Source organism: Heterodontus francisci, chromosome 9 (assembly GCF_036365525.1).
Source record: "Heterodontus francisci isolate sHetFra1 chromosome 9, sHetFra1.hap1, whole genome shotgun sequence".
Classification (NCBI taxonomy): Eukaryota; Metazoa; Chordata; class Chondrichthyes; order Heterodontiformes; family Heterodontidae; genus Heterodontus; species Heterodontus francisci.
In genome coordinates this window covers 119,624,567-119,650,302 of record NC_090379.1, presented here as the reverse complement: position 1 = coordinate 119,650,302, position 25,736 = coordinate 119,624,567, and positions in this window count along the sequence as shown.

Sequence of the window (25,736 nt, the reverse complement as noted above, 5' to 3'; positions counted from 1 at the left end):
CTTGCACAGTATCAAAACTCATCAAAGTACAAGCTCTCACTACTTGTACTGTATCAAAACTCATCAAAGTACATGCTCTCACTACTTGCACAGTATCAAAACGCATCAAACTACAAGCACACACTGCTGTACAGTATCAAAACTCATCAAAGTACAAGCTCTCACTACGTGCACTGCATCAAAACCCATCCAAGTACAAGCTCTCACGAATGTACAGTATCAAATCTCATCAAAGTACAAGCTCTCACTACTTGCACAGTATCAAAATCCATACAGGTACAAGCTCACACAGCTGTACAGTATCAAAACTCATCAAATTACAAGTTCACACAACTTGTACAGTATCAAAACTCATCAAAGTACAAGCTCTCACTACTTGCACAGTATCAAAACCCATCCAAGTACAAGCTCACACAGCTGAACAGTATCAAAACTCATCAAAGTACAAGATCACACTACTTGTAAAGTATCAAAACTGATCAAAGTACAAGCTCTCACTACTTGCACAGTATCAAAAGTCATCACATGACAAGCTCTCACTACTTGGAAAGTATCAAAAGTCATCAAAGTACAAGCTCTCACCACTTGCACTGTATCAAAACTCATCAACGTACAAGCTCTCACTACTTGCACAGTATCAAAAGTCATCAAAGTACAAGCTCTCACTACTTGTACAGTATCAAAAGTCATCAAAGTACAAGCTCTCACTACTGTACAGTATCAAAACCCATCCAAGTACAAGCTCTCACTACTGTACAGTATCAAAAGTCATCAAAGTACAAGCTCTCACTACTTGCACTGGATCAAAACTCATCAAAGTACAAGCTCACACTGCTGTACAGTATCAAAACTCATCAAAGTACAAGCTCTCACGCCTTGTAAAGTATCAAAACTCATCAAAGTACAAGCTCTCGCTACTTGCACAGTATCAAAACTCATCAAACTACAAGCTCTCACTACTTGCACAGTCTCAAACCCCATCCAAGTACAAGCTCACACTGCTGTACAGCATCAAAACTCATCAAAGTACAAGCTCTCACTACTTGTAAAGTATCAAAACTCATCAAAGTACAAGCTCTCACTACTTGCACAGTATCAAAACTCATCAAAGTACAAGCTCTCACTACTTGCACTGTATCAAGACTCATCAAAGTACAAGCTCTCACTACTTGTAAAGTATCAAAACTCATCAAAGTACAAGCTCTCACTACTTGCACAGTATCAAAACTCATCAAAGTACAAGCTCTCACTACTTGCACTGTATCAAAACTCATCAAAGTACATGCTCTCACTACTTGCACAGTATCAAAACGCATCACAGTACAAGCTCACACTGCTGTACAGTATCTAAACTCATCAAAGTACAAGCTCTCACTACGTGCACTGCATCAAAATCCATCCAAGTACAAGCTCTCACGACTGTACAGTATCAAATCTCATCAAAGTACAAGCTCTCACTACTTGCACAGTATCAAAATCCATCCAGGTACAAGCTCACACAGCTGTACAGTATCAAAACTCATCAAAGTACAAGTTCACACTACTTATACAGTATCAAAACTCATCAAAGTACAAGCTCTCACGACTTGCACAGTATCAAAACCCATCCAAGTACAAGCTCACACAGCTGAACGGTATCAAAACTCATCAAAGTACAAGATCACACTACTTGTAAAGTTTCAAAACTGATCAAAGTACAAGCTCTCACTACTGTACAGTATCAAACGTCATCACATTACAAGCTCTCACTACTTGGAAAGTATCAAAAGTCATCAAAGTACAAGCTCTCACCACTTGCACTGTATCAAAACTCATCAACGCACAAGCTCTCACTACTTGCACAGCATCAAAACTCATCAAAGTACAAGCTCTCACTACTTGCACTGGATCAAAACTCATCAAAGTACAAGCTCTCAGTACTGCACACTATCAAAACTCATCAAAGTACAAGCTCTCACTACTGCACAGTATCAAAACTCATCAAAGTACAAGCTCTCACTAATGTACAGTATCAAAAATCATCAAAGTACAAGCTCTCACTACTTGCACAGTATCAAAACTCAGCAAAGTACAAGCTCTCACTACTTGTGCAGTATCAAAACTCCTCAAAGTACAAGCTCTCACTACTTGTACATTATCAAAAGTCATCAAAGTACAAGCTCTCACTACTTGTACATTATCAAAACTCATCAAAGTACAAGCTCTCACTACTGCACAGTATCAAAACTCATCAAAGTACAAGCTCTCACTACTGTACAGTATCAAAAATCATCAAAGTACAAGCTCTCACTACTTGCACAGTATCAAAACTCAGCAAAGTACAAGCTCTCACTACTTGTGCAGTATCAAAACTCCTCAAAATACAAGCTCTCACTACTTGCACTGTATCAAAGCTCATCAAATTACAAGCTCTCACTACTTGTACAGTATCAAAACCCATCCAAGTACAAGCTCACACTGCTGTACAGTATCAAAACTCATCAAAGTACAAGATCTCAATCCTTGCACAGTATCAAAACGCATCAAAGTACAAGCTCACACTGCTGTACAGTATCAAAACTCATCAAAGTACAAGCTCTCACTACTTGCACAGTATCAAAACTCATCAAAGTACAAGCTCTCACTACTTGTACATTATCAAAAGTCATCAAAGTACAAGCTCTCACTACTTGCACAGTATCAAAACTCATCAAAGTACAAGCTCTCACTACTTGCACAGTATCAAAACTCATCAAAGTACAAGCTCTCACTACTTGCACAGTATCAAAACTCATCACATTACAAGCTCTCACGACATGGAAAGTATCAAAAGTCATCAAAGTACAAGCTCTCACGACTTGCACTGTATCAAAACTCATCAAAGTACAAGCTCTCACTACTTGCACAGTATCAAAAGTCATCAAGGGACAAGCTCTCACTACTTGCACTGTTTCAAAACTCATCAAAGTACAAGCTCTCACTACTTGCACAGTATCAAAACTCATCAAAGTACAAGCTCTCACTACTTGTACATTATCAAAAGTCATCAAAGTACAAGCTCTCGCTACTTGTACAGTATCAAAAGTCATCAAAGTACAAGCTCTCGCTACTTGTAAAGTATCAAAAGTCATCAAAGTACAAGCTCTCACTACTTGTCAAGTATCAAAAGTCATCAAAGTACATGCTCTCACTCCTTGCACAGTAGCAAAACTCATCAAAGTACAAGCTCTCACTACTTGCACAGTATCAAAACTCATCAAAGTACAAGCTCTCACTACTTGCACAGTATCAAAACTCATCAAATTACAAGCTCTCACTACTTGGAAAGTATCAAAAGTCATCAAAGTACAAGCTCTCACTACTTGCACTGTATCAAAACTCATCAAAGTACAAGCTCTCACTACTTGTAAAGTATCAAAACTCATCAAGGTACAAGCTCTCACTACTGTACAGTATCAAAACTCATCAAAGTACAAGCTCTCACTACTTGCACTGGATCAAAACTCATCAAAGTACAAGCTCTCACTACTGTACAGTATCAAAACTCATCAAAGTACAAGCTCTCACGACTGTACAGTATCAAAACTCATCAAAGTACAAGCTCTCGGGACTTGCACAGTATCAAAAATCATCAAAGTACAAGCTCTCACTACTTGCACAGTATCGAAATTCATCAAAGTACATGCTCTCGCTACTTGCACAGCATCAAAAATCATCAAAGTACAAGCTCTCACTACTTGTAAAGTATCAAAACTCAGCAAAGTACAAGCTCTCACTACTTGTACAGTATCAAAAGTCATCAAAGTACAAGCTCTCACTACTTGCACTGTATCAAAACCCATCAAAGTACAAGCTCTCACTACTTGTAAAGTATCAAAACTCATCAAAGTACAAGCTCTCACTACTTGCACAGTATCAAAACTCATCAAAGTACAAGCTCTCACTACTTGTACTGTATCAAAACTCATCAAAGTACATGCTCTCACTACTTGCACAGTATCAAAACGCATCAAAGTACAAGCACACACTGCTGTACAGTATCAAAACTCATCAAAGTACAAGCTCTCACTACGTGCACTGCATCAAAACCCATCCAAGTACAAGCTCTCACGACTGTACAGTATCAAATCTCATCAAAGTACAAGCTCTCACTACTTGCACAGTATCAAAATCCATACAGGTACAAGCTCACACAGCTGTACAGTATCAAAACTCATCAAATTACAAGTTCACACTACTTGCACAGTATCAAAACCCATCAAAGTACAAGCTCTCACTACTTGCACAGTATCAAAACCCATCCAAGTACAAGCTCACACAGCTGAACAGTATCAAAACTCATCAAAGTACAAGATCACACTACTTGTAAAGTATCAAAACTGATCAAAGTACAAGCTCTCACTACTTGCACAGTATCAAAAGTCATCACATGACAAGCTCTCACTACTTGGAAAGTATCAAAAGTCATCAAAGTACAAGCTCTCACCACTTGCACTGTATCAAAACTCATCAACGTACAAGCTCTCACTACTTGCACAGTATCAAAAGTCATCAAAGTACAAGCTCTCACTACTTGTACAGTATCAAAACTCATCAAAGTACAAGCTCTCACTACTGTACAGTATCAAAACCCATCCAAGTACAAGCTCTCACTACTGTACAGTATCAAAAGTCATCAAAGTACAAGCTCTCACTACTTGCACTGGATCAAAACTCATCAAAGTACAAGCTCACACTGCTGTACAGTATCAAAACTCATCAAAGTACAAGCTCTCACTACGTGCACTGCATCAAAACCCATCCAAGTACAAGCTCTCACGACTGTACAGTATCAAATCTCATCAAAGTACAAGCTCTCACTACTTGCACAGTATCAAAATCCATCCAGGTACAAGCTCACACAGCTGTACAGTATCAAAACTCATCAAAGTACAAGTTCACACTACTTGTACAGTATCAAAACTCATCAAAGTACAAGCTCTCACTACTTGCACAGTATCAAAACCCATCCAAGTACAAGCTCACACAGCTGAACGGTATCAAAACTCATCAAAGTACAAGATCACACTACTTGTAAAGTTTCAAAACTGATCAAAGTACAAGCTCTCACTACTGTACAGTATCAAACGTCATCACATTACAAGCTCTCACTACTTGGAAAGTATCAAAAGTCATCAAAGTACAAGCTCTCACCACTTGCACTGTATCAAAACTCATCAACGCACAAGCTCTCACTACTTGCACAGTATCAAAACTCATCAAAGTACAAGCTCTCACTACTTGCACTGGATCAAAACTCATCAAAGTACAAGCTCTCAATACTTGCACAGTATCAAAACGCATCAAAGTACAAGCTCACACTGCTGTACAGTATCAAAACTCATCAAAGTACAAGCTCTCACTACTTGCACAGTATCAAAACTCATCAAAGTACAAGCTCTCACTACTTGTACATTATCCAAAGTCATCAAAGTACAAGCTCTCGCTACTTGTACAGTATCAAAAGTCATCAAAGTACAAGCTCTCGCTACTTGTAAAGTATCAAAAGTCATCAAAGTACAAGCTCTCAATACTTGTCAAGTATCAAAAGTCATCAAAGTACAAGCTCTCACTCCTTGCACAGTAGCAAAACTCATCAAAGTACAAGCTCTCACTACTTGCACAGTATCAAAACTCATCAAATTACAAGCTCTCACTACTTGGAAAGTATCAAAAGTCATCAAAGTACAAGCTCTCACTACTTGCACTGTATCAAAACTCATCAACGCACAAGCTCTCACTACTTGCACAGTATCAAAACTCATCAAAGTACAAGCTCTCACTACTTGCACTGGATCAAAACTCATCAAAGTACAAGCTCTCAGTACTGCACACTATCAAAACTCATCAAAGTACAAGCTCTCACTACTGCACAGTATCAAAACTCATCAAAGTACAAGCTCTCACTACTGTACAGTATCAAAAATCATCAAAGTACAAGCTCTCACTACTTGCACTGGATCAAAACTCATCAAAGTACAAGCTCTCACTACTGTACAGTATCAAAACTCATCAAAGTACAAGCTCTCACGACTGTACAGTATCAAAACTCATCAAAGTACAAGCTCTCGTGACTTGCACAGTATCAAAAATCATCAAAGTACAAGCTCTCACTACTTGCACAGTATCGAAATTCATCAAAGTACATGCTCTCGCTACTTGCACAGCATCAAAAATCATCAAAGTACAAGCTCTCACTACTTGTAAAGTATCAAAACTCAGCAAAGTACAAGCTCTCACTACTTGTACAGTATCAAAAGTCATCAAAGTACAAGCTCTCACGACTTGCACTGTATCAAAACTCATCAAAGTACAAGCTCTCACTACTTGTACAGTATCAAAACTCATCAATGTACAAGCTCTCACTACTGTACAGTATCAAAACCCATCCAAGTACAAGCTCTCACTACTGTACAGTATCAAAAGTCATCAAAGTACAAGCTCTCACTACTTGCACTGGATCAAAACTCATCAAAGTACAAGCTCACACTGCTGTACAGTATCAAAACTCATCAAAGTACAAGCTCTCACGCCTTGTAAAGTATCAAAACTCATCAAAGTACAAGCTCTCGCTACTTGCACAGCATCAAAAATCATCAAAGTACAAGCTCTCACTACTTGTAAAGTATCAAAACTCAGCAAAGTACAAGCTCTCACTACTTGTACAGTATCAAAAGTCATCAAAGTACAAGCTCTCACGACTTGCACTGTATCAAAAGTCATCAAAGTACAAGCTCTCACTACTTGTCCAGTATCAAAACTCATCAAAGTACAAGCTCTCACTACTGTACAGTATCAAAACCCATCCAAGTACAAGCTCTCACTACTGTACAGTATCAAAAGTCATCAAAGTACAAGCTCTCACTACTTGCACTGGATCAAAACTCATCAAAGTACAAGCTCACACTGCTGTACAGTATCAAAACTCATCAAAGTACAAGCTCTCACGCCTTGTAAAGTATCAAAACTCATCAAAGTACAAGCTCTCGCTACTTGCACAGTATCAAAACTCATCAAACTACAAGCTCTCACTACTTGCACAGTCTCAAACCCCATCCAAGTACAAGCTCACACTGCTGTACAGCATCAAAACTCATCAAAGTACAAGCTCTCACTACTTGTAAAGTATCAAAACTCATCAAAGTACAAGCTCTCACTACTTGCACAGTATCAAAACTCATCAAAGTACAAGCTCTCACTACATGCACTGTATCAAGACTCATCAAAGTACAAGCTCTCACTACTTGTAAAGTATCAAAACTCATCAAAGTACAAGCTCTCACTACTTGCACAGTATCAAAACTCATCAAAGTACAAGCTCTCACTACTTGCACTGTATCAAAACTCATCAAAGTACATGCTCTCACTACTTGCACAGTATCAAAACGCATCAAAGTACAAGCTCACACTGCTGTACAGTATCTAAACTCATCAAAGTACAAGCTCTCACTACGTGCACTGCATCAAAACCCATCCAAGTACAAGCTCTCACGACTGTACAGTATCAAATCTCATCAAAGTACAAGCTCTCACTACTTGCACAGTATCAAAATCCATCCAGGTACAAGCTCACACAGCTGTACAGTATCAAAACTCATCAAAGTACAAGTTCACACTACTTGTACAGTATCAAAACTCATCAAAGTACAAGCTCTCACTACTTGCACAGTATCAAAACCCATCCAAGTACAAGCTCACACAGCTGAACGGTATCAAAACTCATCAAAGTACAAGATCACACTACTTGTAAAGTTTCAAAACTGATCAAAGTACAAGCTCTCACTACTGTACAGTATCAAACGTCATCACATTACAAGCTCTCACTACTTGGAAAGTATCAAAAGTCATCAAAGTACAAGCTCTCACCACTTGCACTGTATCAAAACTCATCAACGCACAAGCTCTCACTACTTGCACAGTATCAAAACTCATCAAAGTACAAGCTCTCACTACTTGCACTGGATCAAAACTCATCAAAGTACAAGCTCTCAGTACTGCACACTATCAAAACTCATCAAAGTACAAGCTCTCACTACTGCACAGTATCAAAACTCATCAAAGTACAAGCTCTCACTACTGTACAGTATCAAAAATCATCAAAGTACAAGCTCTCACTACTTGCACTGGATCAAAACTCATCAAAGTACAAGCTCTCACTACTGTACAGTATCAAAACTCATCAAAGTACAAGCTCTCACGACTGTACAGTATCAAAACTCATCAAAGTACAAGCTCTCGTGACTTGCACAGTATCAAAAATCATCAAAGTACAAGCTCTCACTACTTGCACAGTATCGAAATTCATCAAAGTACATGCTCTCGCTACTTGCACAGCATCAAAAATCATCAAAGTACAAGCTCTCACTACTTGTAAAGTATCAAAACTCAGCAAAGTACAAGCTCTCACTACTTGTACAGTATCAAAAGTCATCAAAGTACAAGCTCTCACGACTTGCACTGTATCAAAACTCATCAAAGTACAAGCTCTCACTACTTGTAAAGTATCAAAACTCATCAAAGTACAAGCTCTCACTACTTGCACAGTATCAAAACTCATCAAAGTACAAGCTCTCACTACTTGCACTGTATCAAAACTCATCAAAGTACAAGCTCTCACCACTTGCACTGTATCAAAACTCATCAACGTACAAGCTCTCACTACTTGCACAGTATCAAAACTCATCAAAGTACAAGCTCTCACTACTTGCACTGGATCAAAACTCATCAAAGTACAAGCTCTCAGTACTGCACAGTATCAAAACTCATCAAAGTACAAGCTCTCACTACTGCACAGTATCAAAACTCATCAAAGTACAAGCTCTCACTACTGTACAGTATCAAAAATCATCAAAGTACAAGCTCTCACTACTTGCACAGTATCAAAACTCAGCAAAGTACAAGCTCTCACTACTTGTACAGGATCCAAACTCCTCAAAGTACAAGCTCTCACTACTTGCACTGTATCAAAACTCATCAAATTACAAGCTCTCACTACTTGTACAGTATCAAAACCCATCCAAGTACAAGCTCACACTGCTGTACAGTATCAAAACTCATCAAAGTACAAGATCTCAATACTTGCACAGTATCAAAACGCATCAAAGTACAAGCTCACACTGCTGTACAGTATCAAAACTCATCAAAGTACAAGCTCTCACTACTTGCACAGTATCAAAACTCATCAAAGTACAAGCTCTCACTACTTGTACATTATCAAAAGTCATCAAAGTACAAGCTCTCGCTACTTGTACAGTATCAAAAGTCATCAAAGTACAAGCTCTCGCTACTTGTAAAGTATCAAAAGTCAACAAAGTACAAGCTCTCAATACTTGTCAAGTATCAAAAGTCATCAAAGTACAAGCTCTCACTACTTGCACAGTATCAAAAGTCATCACATTACAAGCTCTCACTACTTGGAAAGTATCAAAAGTCATCAACGTACAAGCTCTCACTACTTGCACAGTATCAAAATCCATCCAGGTACAAGCTCACACAGCTGTACAGTATCAAAACTCATCAAAGTACAAGTTCACACTACTTGTACAGTATCAAAACCCATCCAAGTACAAGCTCTCACGACTGTACAGTATCAAATCTCATCAAAGTACAAGCTCTCACTACTTGCAAAGTATCAAAATCCATCCAGGTACAAGCTCACACAGCTGTACAGTATCAAAACTCATCAAAGTACAAGTTCACACTACTTGTACAGTATCAAAACTCATCAAAGTACAAGCTCTCACTACTTGCACAGTATCAAAACCCATCCAAGTACAAGCTCACACAGCTGTACAGTATCAAAACTCATCAAAGTACAAGATCACACTACTTGTAAAGTATCAAAACTGATCAAAGTACAAGCTCTCACTACTTGCACAGTATCAAAAGTCATCACATTACAAGCTCTCATTACTTGAAAAGCATCAAAAGTCATCAAAGTACAAGCTCTCACCACTTGCACTGTATCAAAACTCATCAACGTACAAGCTCTCACTACTTGCACAGTATCAAAACTCATCAAAGTACAAGCTCTCACTACTTGCACTGGATCAAAACTCATCAAAGTACAAGCTCTCAGTACTGCACAGTATCAAAACTCATCAAAGTACAAGCTCTCACTACTGCACAGTATCAAAACTCATCAAAGTACAAGCTCTCACTACTGTACAGTATCAAAAATCATCATAGTACAAGCTCTCACTACTTGCACAGTATCAAAACTCAGCAAAGTACAAGCTCTCACTACTTGTACAGGATCCAAACTCCTCAAAGTACAAGCTCTCACTACTTGCACCGTATCAAAACTCATCAAATTACAAGCTCTCACTACTTGTACAGTATCAAAACCCATCCAAGTACAAGCTCACACTGCTGTACAGTATCAAAACTCATCAAAGTACAAGATCTCAATACTTGCACAGTATCAAAACGCATCAAAGTACAAGCTCACACTGCTGTACAGTATCAAAACTCATCAAAGTACAAGCTCTCACTACTTGCACAGTATCAAAACTCATCAAAGTACAAGCTCTCACTACTTGTACATTATCCAAAGTCATCAAAGTACAAGCTCTCGCTACTTGTACAGTATCAAAAGTCATCAAAGTACAAGCTCTCGCTACTTGTAAAGTATCAAAAGTCATCAAAGTACAAGCTCTCAATACTTGTCAAGTATCAAAAGTCATCAAAGTACAAGCTCTCACTCCTTGCACAGTAGCAAAACTCATCAAAGTACAAGCTCTCACTACTTGCACAGTATCAAAACTCATCAAATTACAAGCTCTCACTACTTGGAAAGTATCAAAAGTCATCAAAGTACAAGCTCTCACTACTTGCACTGTATCAAAACTCATCAACGCACAAGCTCTCACTACTTGCACAGTATCAAAACTCATCAAAGTACAAGCTCTCACTACTTGCACTGGATCAAAACTCATCAAAGTACAAGCTCTCAGTACTGCACACTATCAAAACTCATCAAAGTACAAGCTCTCACTACTGCACAGTATCAAAACTCATCAAAGTACAAGCTCTCACTACTGTACAGTATCAAAAATCATCAAAGTACAAGCTCTCACTACTTGCACTGGATCAAAACTCATCAAAGTACAAGCTCTCACTACTGTACAGTATCAAAACTCATCAAAGTACAAGCTCTCACGACTGTACAGTATCAAAACTCATCAAAGTACAAGCTCTCGTGACTTGCACAGTATCAAAAATCATCAAAGTACAAGCTCTCACTACTTGCACAGTATCGAAATTCATCAAAGTACATGCTCTCGCTACTTGCACAGCATCAAAAATCATCAAAGTACAAGCTCTCACTACTTGTAAAGTATCAAAACTCAGCAAAGTACAAGCTCTCACTACTTGTACAGTATCAAAAGTCATCAAAGTACAAGCTCTCACGACTTGCACTGTATCAAAACTCATCAAAGTACAAGCTCTCACTACTTGTAAAGTATCAAAACTCATCAAAGTACAAGCTCTCACTACTTGCACAGTATCAAAACTCATCAAAGTACAAGCTCTCACTACTTGCACTGTATCAAAACTCATCAAAGTACAAGCTCTCACCACTTGCACTGTATCAAAACTCATCAACGTACAAGCTCTCACTACTTGCACAGTATCAAAACTCATCAAAGTACAAGCTCTCACTACTTGCACTGGATCAAAACTCATCAAAGTACAAGCTCTCAGTACTGCACAGTATCAAAACTCATCAAAGTACAAGCTCTCACTACTGCACAGTATCAAAACTCATCAAAGTACAAGCTCTCACTACTGTACAGTATCAAAAATCATCAAAGTACAAGCTCTCACTACTTGCACAGTATCAAAACTCAGCAAAGTACAAGCTCTCACTACTTGTACAGGATCCAAACTCCTCAAAGTACAAGCTCTCACTACTTGCACTGTATCAAAACTCATCAAATTACAAGCTCTCACTACTTGTACAGTATCAAAACCCATCCAAGTACAAGCTCACACTGCTGTACAGTATCAAAACTCATCAAAGTACAAGATCTCAATACTTGCACAGTATCAAAACGCATCAAAGTACAAGCTCACACTGCTGTACAGTATCAAAACTCATCAAAGTACAAGCTCTCACTACTTGCACAGTATCAAAACTCATCAAAGTACAAGCTCTCACTACTTGTACATTATCAAAAGTCATCAAAGTACAAGCTCTCGCTACTTGTACAGTATCAAAAGTCATCAAAGTACAAGCTCTCGCTACTTGTAAAGTATCAAAAGTCATCAAAGTACAAGCTCTCAATACTTGTCAAGTATCAAAAGTCATCAAAGTACAAGCTCTCACTCCTTGCACAGTAGCAAAACTCATCAAAGTACAAGCTCTCACTACTTGCACAGTATCAAAACTCATCAAATTACAAGCTCTCACTACTTGGAAAGTATCAAAAGTCATCAAAGTACAAGCTCTCACTACTTGCACTGTATCAAAACTCATCAAAGTGCAAGCTCTCACTACTTGCACAGTATCAAAACTCATCAAATTACAAGCTCTCACTACTTGGAAAGTATCAAAACTCATCAAGGTACAAGCCTTCACTACTGTACAGTATCAAAACTCATCAAAGTACAAGCTCTCACTACTTGCACTGGATCAAAACTCATCAAAGTACAAGCTCTCACTACTGTACAGTATCAAAAGGCATCAAAGTACACGCTCACACTGCTGTACAGTATCAAAACTCATCAAAGTACAAGCTCTCACTACGTGCACTGCATCAAAACCCATCCAAGTACAAGCTCTCACGACTGTACAGTATCAAATCTCATCAAAGTACAAGCTCTCACTACTTGCACAGTATCAAAATCCATCCAGGTACAAGCTCACACAGCTGTACAGTCTCAAAACTCATCAAAGTACAAGTTCACACTACTTGTACAGTATCAAAACTCATCAAAGTACAAGCTCTCACTACTTGCACAGTATCAAAACCCATCCAAGTACAAGCTCACACAGCTGAACAGTATCAAAACTCATCAAAGTACAAGATCACACTACTTGTAAAGTATCAAAACTGATCAAAGTACAAGCTCTCACTACTTGCACAGTATCAAAAGTCATCACATTACAAGCTCTCACTACTTGGAAAGTATCAAAAGTCATCAACGTACAAGCTCTCACTACTTGCACAGTATCAAAATCCATCCAGGTACAAGCTCACACAGTTGTACAGTATCAAAACTCATCAAAGTACAAGTTCACACTACTTGTACAGTATCAAAACCCATCCAAGTACAAGCTCTCACGACTGTACAGTATCAAATCTCATCAAAGTACAAGCTCTCACTACTTGCAAAGTATCAAAATCCATCCAGGTACAAGCTCACACAGCTGTACAGTATCAAAACTCATCAAAGTACAAGTTCACACTACTTGTACAGTATCAAAACTCATCAAAGTACAAGCTCTCACTACTTGCACAGTATCAAAACCCATCCAAGTACAAGCTCACACAGCTGAACAGTATCAAAACTCATCAAAGTACAAGATCACACTACTTGTAAAGTATCAAAACTGATCAAAGTACAAGCTCTCACTACTTGCACAGTATCAAAAGTCATCACATTACAAGCTCTCATTACTTGAAAAGCATCAAAAGTCATCAAAGTACAAGCTCTCACCACTTGCACTGTATCAAAACTCATCAACGTACAAGCTCTCACTACTTGCACAGTATCAAAACTCATCAAAGTACAAGCTCTCACTACTTGCACTGGATCAAAACTCATCAAAGTACAAGCTCTCAGTACTGCACAGTATCAAAACTCATCAAAGTACAAGCTCTCACTACTGCACAGTATCAAAACTCATCAAAGTACAAGCTCTCACTACTGTACAGTATCAAAAATCATCATAGTACAAGCTCTCACTACTTGCACAGTATCAAAACTCAGCAAAGTACAAGCTCTCACTACTTGTACAGGATCCAAACTCCTCAAAGTACAAGCTCTCACTACTTGCACCGTATCAAAACTCATCAAATTACAAGCTCTCACTACTTGTACAGTATCAAAACCCATCCAAGTACAAGCTCACACTGCTGTACAGTATCAAAACTCATCAAAGTACAAGATCTCAATACTTGCACAGTATCAAAACGCATCAAAGTACAAGCTCACACTGCTGTACAGTATCAAAACTCATCAAAGTACAAGCTCTCACTACTTGCACAGTATCAAAACTCATCAAAGTACAAGCTCTCACTACTTGTACATTATCCAAAGTCATCAAAGTACAAGCTCTCGCTACTTGTACAGTATCAAAAGTCATCAAAGTACAAGCTCTCGCTACTTGTAAAGTATCAAAAGTCATCAAAGTACAAGCTCTCAATACTTGTCAAGTATCAAAAGTCATCAAAGTACAAGCTCTCACTCCTTGCACAGTAGCAAAACTCATCAAAGTACAAGCTCTCACTACTTGCACAGTATCAAAACTCATCAAATTACAAGCTCTCACTACTTGGAAAGTATCAAAAGTCATCAAAGTACAAGCTCTCACTACTTGCACTGTATCAAAACTCATCAAAGTGCAAGCTCTCACTACTTGCACAGTATCAAAACTCATCAAATTACAAGCTCTCACTACTTGGAAAGTATCAAAACACATCAAGGTACAAGCCTTCACTACTGTACAGTATCAAAACTCATCAAAGTACAAGCTCTCACTACTTGCGCTGGATCAAAACTCATCAAAGTACAAGCTCTCACTACTGTACAGTATCAAAAGGCATCAAAGTACACGCTCACACTGCTGTACAGTATCAAAACTCATCAAAGTACAAGCTCTCACTACGTGCACTGCATCAAAACCCATCCAAGTACAAGCTCTCACGACTGTACAGTATCAAATCTCATCAAAGTACAAGCTCTCACTACTTGCACAGTATCAAAATCCATCCAGGTACAAGCTCACACAGCTGTACAGTCTCAAAACTCATCAAAGTACAAGTTCACACTACTTGTACAGTATCAAAACTCATCAAAGTACAAGCACTCACTACTTGTACAGTATCAAATCTGATCAAAGTACAAGCTCTCACTACTTGCACATTATCAAAATTCATCAAAGTGCAAGCTCTCACTACTAGCACAGTATCAAAACTAATCAAAGTACAAGCTCTCACGACATGTACGGTATCAAAACTCATCAAAGTACAAGCACTCACTGCTTGTAAAGTATCAAAAATCATCAAAGTACAAGTTCACACTACTTGTACAGTATCAAAACTCATCAAAGTACAAGCTCTCACTACTTGCACAGTATCAAAACCCATCCAAGTACAAGCTCACACAGCTGAACAGTATCAAAAGTCATCAAAGTACAAGATCACACTGCTTGTAAAGTATCAAAACTGATCTAAGTACAAGCTCTCACTACTTGCACAGTATCAAAAGTCATCACATTACAAGCTCTCATTACTTGGAAAGCATCAAAAGTCATCAAAGTACAAGCTCTCACCACTTGCACTGTATCAAAACTCATCAACGTACAAGCTCTCACTACTTGCACAGTATCAAAACTCATCAAAGTACAAGCTCTCACTACTTGCACTGGATCAAAACTCATCAAAGTACAAGCTCTCAGTACTGCACAGTATCAAAACTCATCAAAGTACAAGCTCTCACTACTGCACAGTATCAAAAATCATCATAGTACAAGCTCTCACTTCTTGCACAGTATCAAAACTCAGCAAAGTACAAGCTCTCACTACTTGTACAGGATCCAAACTCCTCAAAGTACAAGCTCTCACTACTTGCACCGTATCAAAACTCATCAAATTACAAGCTCTCACTACTTGTACAGTATCAAAACCCATCCAAGTACAAGCTCACACTGCTGTACAGTATCAAAACTCATCAAAGTACAAGATCTCAATACTTGCACAGTATCAAAACGCATCAAAGTACAAGCTCACACTGCTGTACAGTATCAAAACTCATCAAAGTACAAGCTCTCACTACTTGCACAGTATCAAAAGTCATCAAAGTACAAGCTCTCACTACTTGTACATTATCCAAAGTCATCAAAGTACAAGCTCTCGCTACTTGTACAGTATCAAAAGTCATCAAAGTACAAGCTCTCGCTACTTGTAAAGTATCAAAAGTCATCAAAGTACAAGCTCTCAATACTTGTCAAGTATCAAAAGTCATCAAAGTACAAGCTCTCACTCCTTGCACAGTAGCAAAACTCATTAAAGTACAAGCTCTCACTACTTGCACAGTATCAAAACTCATCAAATTACAAGCTCTCACTACTTGGAAAGTATCAAAAGTCATCAAAGTACAAGCTCTCACTACTTGCACTGTATCAAAACTCATCAAAGTGCAAGCTCTCACTACTTGCACAGTATCAAAACTCATCAAATTACAAGCTCTCACTACTTGGAAAGTATCAAAACTCATCAAGGTACAAGCCTTCACTACTGTACAGTATCAAAACTCATCAAAGTACAAGCTCTCACTACTTGCGCTGGATCAAAACTCATCAAAGTACAAGCTCTCACTACTGTACAGTATCAAAAGGCATCAAAGTACACGCTCACACTGCTGTACAGTATCAAAACTCATCAAAGTACAAGCTCTCACTACGTGCACTGCATCAAAACCCATCCAAGTACAAGCTCTCACGACTGTACAGTATCAAATCTCATCAAAGTACAAGCTCTCACTACTTGCACAGTATCAAAATCCATCCAGGTACAAGCTCACACAGCTGTACAGTCTCAAAACTCATCAAAGTACAAGTTCACACTACTTGTACAGTATCAAAACTCATCAAAGTACAAGCTCTCACTACTTGCACAGTATCAAAACCCATCCAAGTACAAGCTCACACAGCTGAACAGTATCAAAACTCATCAAAGTACAAGATCACACTACTTGTAAAGTATCAAAACTGATCAAAGTACAAGCTCTCACTACTTGCACAGTATCAAAAGTCATCACATTACAAGCTCTCACTACTTGGAAAGTATCAAAAGTCATCAAAGTACAAGCTCTCACTACTTGCACTGTATCAAAACTCATCAAAGTGCAAGCTCTCACTACTTGCACAGTATCAAAACTCATCAAATTACAAGCTCTCACTACTTGGAAAGTATCAAAACTCATCAAGGTACAAGCCTTCACTACTGTACAGTATCAAAACTCATCAAAGTACAAGCTCTCACTACTTGCGCTGGATCAAAACTCATCAAAGTACAAGCTCTCACTACTGTACAGTATCAAAAGGCATCAAAGTACACGCTCACACTGCTGTACAGTATCAAAACTCATCAAAGTACAAGCTCTCACTACGTGCACTGCATCAAAACCCATCCAAGTACAAGCTCTCACGACTGTACAGTATCAAATCTCATCAAAGTACAAGCTCTCACTACTTGCACAGTATCAAAATCCATCCAGGTACAAGCTCACACAGCTGTACAGTCTCAAAACTCATCAAAGTACAAGTTCACACTACTTGTACAGTATCAAAACTCATCAAAGTACAAGCTCTCACTACTTGCACAGTATCAAAACCCATCCAAGTACAAGCTCACACAGCTGAACAGTATCAAAACTCATCAAAGTACAAGATCACACTACTTGTAAAGTATCAAAACTGATCAAAGTACAAGCTCTCACTACTTGCACAGTATCAAAAGTCATCACATTACAAGCTCTCACTACTTGGAAAGTATCAAAAGTCATCAAAGTACAAGCTCTCACCACTTGCACTGTATCAAAACTCATCAACGTACAAGCTCTCACTACTTGCACAGTATCAAAACTCATCAAAGTACAAGCTCTCACTACTTGCACTGGATCAAAACTCATCAAAGTACAAGCTCTCACTACTGCACAGTATCAAAACTCATCAAAGTACAAGCTCTCACTACTGCACAGTATCATAACTCATCAAAGTACAAGCTCTCACTACTGTACAGTATCAAAAATCATCAAAGTACAAGCTCTCACTACTTGCACAGTATCAAAACTCAGCAAAGTACAAGCTCTCACTAATTGTACAGTATCCAAACTCCTCAAAGTACAAGCTCTCACTACTTGCACTGTATCAAAACTCATCAAATTACAAGCTCTCACTGCTTGTACAGTATCAAAACCCATCCAAGTACAAGCTCACACTGCTGTACAGTATCAAAACTCATCAAAGTACAAGATCTCAATACTTGCACAGTATCAAAACGCATCAAAGTACAAGCTCACACTGCTGTACAGTATCAAAACTCATCAAAGTACAAGCTCTCACTACTTGTACATTATCAAAAGTCATCAAAGTACAAGCTCTCGCTACTTGTACAGTATCAAAAGTCATCAAAGTACAAGCTCTCGCTACTTGTAAAGTATCAAAAGTCATCAAAGTACAAGCTCTCAATACTTGTCAAGTATCAAAAGTCATCAAAGTACAAGCTCTCACTCCTTGCACAGTAGCAAAACTCATCAAAGTACAAGCTCTCACTACTTGCACAGTATCAAAACTCATCAAATTACAAGCTCTCACTACTTGGAAAGTATCAAAAGTCATCAAAGTACAAGCTCTCACTACTTGCACTGTATCAAAACTCATCAAAGTGCAAGCTCTCACTACTTGCACAGTATCAAAACTCATCAAATTACAAGCTCTCACTACTTGGAAAGTATCAAAACTCATCAAGGTACAAGCTCTCACTACTGTACAGTATCAAAACTCATCAAAGTACAAGCTCTCACTACTTGCACTGGATCAAAACTCATCAAAGTACAAGCTCTCACTACTGTACAGTATCAAAACTCATCAAAGTACAAGCTCTCACGACTGTACAGTATCAAAACTCATCAAAGTACAAGCTCTCGTGACTTGCACAGTATCAAAAATCATCAAAGTACAAGCTCTCGCTACTTGCACAGCATCAAAAATCATCAAAGTACAAGCTCTCACTACTTGTAAAGTATCAAAACTCAGCAAAGTACAAGCTCTCACTACTTGTACATTATCAAAACTCATCAAAGTACAAGCTCTCACTACTTGTAAAGTATCAAAACTCATCAAAGTACAGGCTCTCACTACTTGCACAGTATCAAAACTCATCAAAGTACAAGCTCTCACTACTTGCACTGTATCAAAACTCATCAAAGTACATGCTCTCACTACTTGCACAGTATCAAAACGCATCAAAGTACAAGCTCACACTGCTGTACAGTATCAAAACTCATCAAATTACAAGCTCTCACTACTTGCACTGTATCAAAACCCATCCAAGTACAAGCTCTCACGACTGTACAGTATCAAATCTCATCAAAGTACAAGCTCTCACTACTTGCACAGTATCAAAATCCATCCAGGTACAAGCTCACACAGCTGTACAGTATCAAAACTCATCAAAGTACAAGTTCACACTACTTGTACAGTATCAAAACTCATCAAAGTACAAGCTCTCACTACTTGCACAGTATCAAAACCCATCCAAGTACAAGCTCACACAGCTGAACAGTATCAAAACTCATCAAAGTACAAGATCACACTACATGTAAAGTATCAAAACTGATCAAAGTACAAGCTCTCACTACTTGCACAGTATCAAAAGTCATCACATTACAAGCTCTCACTACTTGGAAAGTATCAAAAGTCATCAAAGTACAAGCTCTCACCACTTGCACTGTATCAAAACTCATCAACGTACAAGCTCTCACTACTTGCACAGTATCAAAACTCATCAAAGTACAAGCTCTCACTACTTGTCCATTATCAAAAGTCATCAAAGTACAAGCTCCCGCTACTTGTACAGTATCAAAAGTCATCAAAGTACAAGCTCTCGCTACTTGTAAAGTATCAAAAGTCATCAAAGTACAAGCTCTCAATACTTGTCAAGTATGAAAAGTCATCAAAGTACAAGCTCTCACTCCTTGAACAGTAGCAAAACTCATCAAAGTACAAGCTCTCACTACTTGCACAGTATCAAAACTCATCAAAGTACAAGCTCTCACTACTTGCACAGTATCAAAACCCAACCAAGTACAAGCTCACACAGCTGAACAGTATCAAAACTCATCAAAGTACAAGATCACACTACTTGTAAAGTATCAAAACTGATCAAAGTACAAGCTCTCACTACTTGCACAGTATCAAAAGTCATCACATTACAAGCTCTCACTACTTGGAAAGTATCAAAAGTCATCAAAGTACAAGCTCTCACTACTTGGAAAGTATCAAAAGTCATCAAAGTACAAGCTCTCACTACTTGGAAAGTATCAAAACTCATCAAAGTACAAGCTCTCACTACTTGCACTGGATCAAAACTCATCAAAGTACAAGCTCTCACGACTGTACAGTATCAAAACTCATCAAAGTACAAGCTCTCGTGACTTGCACAGTATCAAAAATCATCAAAGTACAAGCTCTCACTACTTGCACAGTATCGAAATTCATCAAAGTACATGCTCTCGCTACTTGCACAGCATCAAAAATCATCAAAGTACAAGCTCTCACTACTTGTAAAGTATCAAAACTCAGCAAAGTACAAGCTCTCACTACTTGTACAGTATCAAAAGTCATCAAAGTACAAGCTCTCACGACTTGCACTGTATCAAAACTCATCAAAGTACAAGCTCTCACTACTTGTACAGTATCAAAACTCATCAATGTACAAGCTCTCACTACTGTACAGTATCAAAACCCATCCAAGTACAAGCTCTCACTACTGTACAGTATCAAAAGTCATCAAAGTACAAGCTCTCACTACTTGCACTGGATCAAAACTCATCAAAGTACAAGCTCACACTGCTGTACAGTATCAAAACTCATCAAAGTACAAGCTCTCACGCCTTGTAAAGTATCAAAACTCATCAAAGTACAAGCTCTCGCTACTTGCACAGCATCAAAAATCATCAAAGTACAAGCTCTCACTACTTGTAAAGTATCAAAACTCAGCAAAGTACAAGCTCTCACTACTTGTACAGTATCAAAAGTCATCAAAGTACAAGCTCTCACGACTTGCACTGTATCAAAAGTCATCAAAGTACAAGCTCTCACTACTTGTCCAGTATCAAAACTCATCAAAGTACAAGCTCTCACTACTGTACAGTATCAAAACCCATCCAAGTACAAGCTCTCACTACTGTACAGTATCAAAAGTCATCAAAGTACAAGCTCTCACTACTTGCACTGGATCAAAACTCATCAAAGTACAAGCTCACACTGATGTACAGTATCAAAACTCATCAAAGTACAAGCTCTCACGCCTTGTAAAGTATCAAAACTCATCAAAGTACAAGCTCTCGCTACTTGCACAGTATCAAAACTCATCAAACTACAAGCTCTCACTACTTGCACAGTCTCAAACCCCATCCAAGTACAAGCTCACACTGCTGTACAGCATCAAAACTCATCAAAGTACAAGCTCTCACTACTTGTAAAGTATCAAAACTCATCAAAGTACAAGCTCTCACTACTTGCACAGTATCAAAACTCATCAAAGTACAAGCTCTCACTACATGCACTGTATCAAGACTCATCAAAGTACAAGCTCTCACTACTTGTAAAGTATCAAAACTCATCAAAGTACAAGCTCTCACTACTTGCACAGTATCAAAACTCATCAAAGTACAAGCTCTCACTACTTGCACTGTATCAAAACTCATCAAAGTACATGCTCTCACTACTTGCACAGTATCAAAACGCATCAAAGTACAAGCTCACACTGCTGTACAGTATCTAAACTCATCAAAGTACAAGCTCTCACTACGTGCACTGCATCAAAACCCATCCAAGTACAAGCTCTCACGACTGTACAGTATCAAATCTCATCAAAGTACAAGCTCTCACTACTTGCACAGTATCAAAATCCATCCAGGTACAAGCTCACACAGCTGTACAGTATCAAAACTCATCAAAGTACAAGTTCACACTACTTGTACAGTATCAAAACTCATCAAAGTACAAGCTCTCACTACTTGCACAGTATCAAAACCCATCCAAGTACAAGCTCACACAGCTGAACGGTATCAAAACTCATCAAAGTACAAGATCACACTACTTGTAAAGTTTCAAAACTGATCAAAGTACAAGCTCTCACTACTGTACAGTATCAAACGTCATCACATTACAAGCTCTCACTACTTGGAAAGTATCAAAAGTCATCAAAGTACAAGCTCTCACCACTTGCACTGTATCAAAACTCATCAACGCACAAGCTCTCACTACTTGCACAGTATCAAAACTCATCAAAGTACAAGCTCTCACTACTTGCACTGGATCAAAACTCATCAAAGTACAAGCTCTCAGTACTGCACACTATCAAAACTCATCAAAGTACAAGCTCTCACTACTGCACAGTATCAAAACTCATCAAAGTACAAGCTCTCACTACTGTACAGTATCAAAAATCATCAAAGTACAAGCTCTCACTACTTGCACTGGATCAAAACTCATCAAAGTACAAGCTCTCACTACTGTACAGTATCAAAACTCATCAAAGTACAAGCTCTCACGACTGTACAGTATCAAAACTCATCAAAGTACAAGCTCTCGTGACTTGCACAGTATCAAAAATCATCAAAGTACAAGCTCTCACTACTTGCTCAGTATCGAAATTCATCAAAGTACATGCTCTCGCTACTTGCACAGCATCAAAAATCATCAAAGTACAAGCTCTCACTACTTGTAAAGTATCAAAACTCAGCAAAGTACAAGCTCTCACTACTTGTACAGTATCAAAAGTCATCAAAGTACAAGCTCTCACGACTTGCACTGTATCAAAACTCATCAAAGTACAAGCTCTCACTACTTGTAAAGTATCAAAACTCATCAAAGTACAAGCTCTCACTACTTGCACAGTATCAAAACTCATCAAAGTACAAGCTCTCACTACTTGCACTGTATCAAAACTCATCAAAGTACAAGCTCTCACCACTTGCACTGTATCAAAACTCATCAACGTACAAGCTCTCACTACTTGCACAGTATCAAAACTCATCAAAGTACAAGCTCTCACTACTTGCACTGGATCAAAACTCATCAAAGTACAAGCTCTCAGTACTGCACAGTATCAAAACTCATCAAAGTACAAGCTCTCACTACTGCACAGTATCGAAATTCATCAAAGTACATGCTCTCGCTACTTGCACAGCATCAAAAATCATCAAAGTACAAGCTCTCACTACTTGTAAAGTATCAAAACTCAGCAAAGTACAAGCTCTCACTACTTGTACAGTATCAAAAGTCATCAAAGTACAAGCTCTCACGACTTGCACTGTATCAAAACTCATCAAAGTACAAGCTCTCACTACTTGTACAGTATCAAAACTCATCAATGTACAAGCTCTCACTACTGTACAGTATCAAAACCCATCCAAGTACAAGCTCTCACTACTGTACAGTATCAAAAGTCATCAAAGTACAAGCTCTCACTACTTGCACTGGATCAAAACTCATCAAAGTACAAGCTCACACTGCTGTACAGTATCAAAACTCATCAAAGTACAAGCTCTCACGCCTTGTAAAGTATCAAAACTCATCAAAGTACAAGCTCTCGCTACTTGCACAGCATCAAAAATCATCAAAGTACAAGCTCTCACTACTTGTAAAGTATCAAAACTCAGCAAAGTACAAGCTCTCACTACTTGTACAGTATCAAAAGTCATCAAAGTACAAGCTCTCACGACTTGCACTGTATCAAAAGTCATCAAAGTACAAGCTCTCACTACTTGTCCAGTATCAAAACTCATCAAAGTACAAGCTCTCACTACTGTACAGTATCAAAACCCATCCAAGTACAAGCTCTCACTACTGTACAGTATCAAAAGTCATCAAAGTACAAGCTCTCACTACTTGCACTGGATCAAAACTCATCAAAGTACAAGCTCACACTGCTGTACAGTATCAAAACTCATCAAAGTACAAGCTCTCACGCCTTGTAAAGTATCAAAACTCATCAAAGTACAAGCTCTCGCTACTTGCACAGTATCAAAACTCATCAAACTACAAGCTCTCACTACTTGCACAGTCTCAAACCCCATCCAAGTACAAGCTCACACTGCTGTACAGCATCAAAACTCATCAAAGTACAAGCTCTCACTACTTGTAAAGTATCAAAACTCATCAAAGTACAAGCTCTCACTACTTGCACAGTATCAAAACTCATCAAAGTACAAGCTCTCACTACATGCACTGTATCAAGACTCATCAAAGTACAAGCTCTCACTACTTGTAAAGTATCAAAACTCATCAAAGTACAAGCTCTCACTACTTGCACAGTATCAAAACTCATCAAAGTACAAGCTCTCACTACTTGCACTGTATCAAAACTCATCAAAGTACATGCTCTCACTACTTGCACAGTATCAAAACGCATCAAAGTACAAGCTCACACTGCTGTACAGTATCTAAACTCATCAAAGTACAAGCTCTCACTACGTGCACTGCATCAAAACCCATCCAAGTACAAGCTCTCACGACTGTACAGTATCAAATCTCATCAAAGTACAAGCTCTCACTACTTGCACAGTATCAAAATCCATCCAGGTACAAGCTCACACAGCTGTACAGTATCAAAACTCATCAAAGTACAAGTTCACACTACTTGTACAGTATCAAAACTCATCAAAGTACAAGCTCTCACTACTTGCACAGTATCAAAACCCATCCAAGTACAAGCTCACACAGCTGAACGGTATCAAAACTCATCAAAGTACAAGATCACACTACTTGTAAAGTTTCAAAACTGATCAAAGTACAAGCTCTCACTACTGTACAGTATCAAACGTCATCACATTACAAGCTCTCACTACTTGGAAAGTATCAAAAGTCATCAAAGTACAAGCTCTCACCACTTGCACTGTATCAAAACTCATCAACGCACAAGCTCTCACTACTTGCACAGTATCAAAACTCATCAAAGTACAAGCTCTCACTACTTGCACTGGATCAAAACTCATCAAAGTACAAGCTCTCAGTACTGCACACTATCAAAACTCATCAAAGTACAAGCTCTCACTACTGCACAGTATCAAAACTCATCAAAGTACAAGCTCTCACTACTGTACAGTATCAAAAATCATCAAAGTACAAGCTCTCACTACTTGCACTGGATCAAAACTCATCAAAGTACAAGCTCTCACTACTGTACAGTATCAAAACTCATCAAAGTACAAGCTCTCACGACTGTACAGTATCAAAACTCATCAAAGTACAAGCTCTCGTGACTTGCACAGTATCAAAAATCATCAAAGTACAAGCTCTCACTACTTGCACAGTATCGAAATTCATCAAAGTACATGCTCTCGCTACTTGCACAGCATCAAAAATCATCAAAGTACAAGCTCTCACTACTTGTAAAGTATCAAAACTCAGCAAAGTACAAGCTCTCACTACTTGTACAGTATCAAAAGTCATCAAAGTACAAGCTCTCACGACTTGCACTGTATCAAAACTCATCAAAGTACAAGCTCTCACTACTTGTAAAGTATCAAAACTCATCAAAGTACAAGCTCTCACTACTTGCACAGTATCAAAACTCATCAAAGTACAAGCTCTCACTACTTGCACTGTATCAAAACTCATCAAAGTACAAGCTCTCACCACTTGCACTGTATCAAAACTCATCAACGTACAAGCTCTCACTACTTGCACAGTATCAAAACTCATCAAAGTACAAGCTCTCACTACTTGCACTGGATCAAAACTCATCAAAGTACAA